Below are 856 nucleotides of genomic sequence, written 5' to 3'. Positions count from 1 at the left end.
TAGGCGATGTTGGTCAATTTGAGAGTCCAAATTTTCAGTTATAAAATGAAGACATTCATAGGAATAAATTCATAGAATATGCATTGAAATATGCTTTGATATGATTATGGTAATCACTACATCTAATCGTCACATTTTATACCTTTAATGTGTTCAAGCTTTATTCATCAATTAAATATTTTATAATAAAATTTGAGGGTAGAAATAAAAATAAAGACAGTATCCTTACTTAGTGGAAGGAGAAACCAATAGATTGTGATTATTTGCAAAAATGTAGGCCTTACAGGATAAAATATATGGAGCACAGAAATTTGGTTTCAGACAGTATTCCTACATTTCTTTAGGCTAGCTGGACTTGGAACTAGAATTTTTATTGTATTTATTTAAGTCAGATCTTTTCAGGCTCCATATATTTGCAATCAGGCTTTCACTCACAATGTTTCATATTTACCTTGGGAAAGGTGATTTTTTTTTTTTTTTTGCAGAACCCGGGATTGAACTCAGGACCTTGCACTTTGCTAGACAAGCACTTATTCTACTGAGCCATCTCCCAGGCTCCCCCCAAAAAAATAACAAAAATGGGAAAGGTGATTTTTAAAGTCCTGAAATTAACAGGACAGAGGGTGGCATTAATTCTGCATTGTGATTGAATAAACCACTACATTGTCACACACTACACTATTATCAGAAGTCATCATTGTCCTTTGAATTATTTAGTATTTGAACACAAACTCACTAGTCCTCAAAAAAAAGGGACCTTCCTGCTTTACCTTGGTCTTAACCATCCAGTAGAAAAGTATGAAGACGAAATATAGGAAGTAAAGCCATGTTGTGATGTTGAGCTGTGGGGGACTCA

This window comes from Octodon degus, unplaced genomic scaffold (assembly GCF_000260255.1).
Source record: "Octodon degus isolate 3935 unplaced genomic scaffold, OctDeg1.0 scaffold00001, whole genome shotgun sequence".
NCBI classification, from domain to species: Eukaryota; Metazoa; Chordata; class Mammalia; order Rodentia; family Octodontidae; genus Octodon; species Octodon degus.
Note: the sequence above shows the minus strand (reverse complement) of the source record.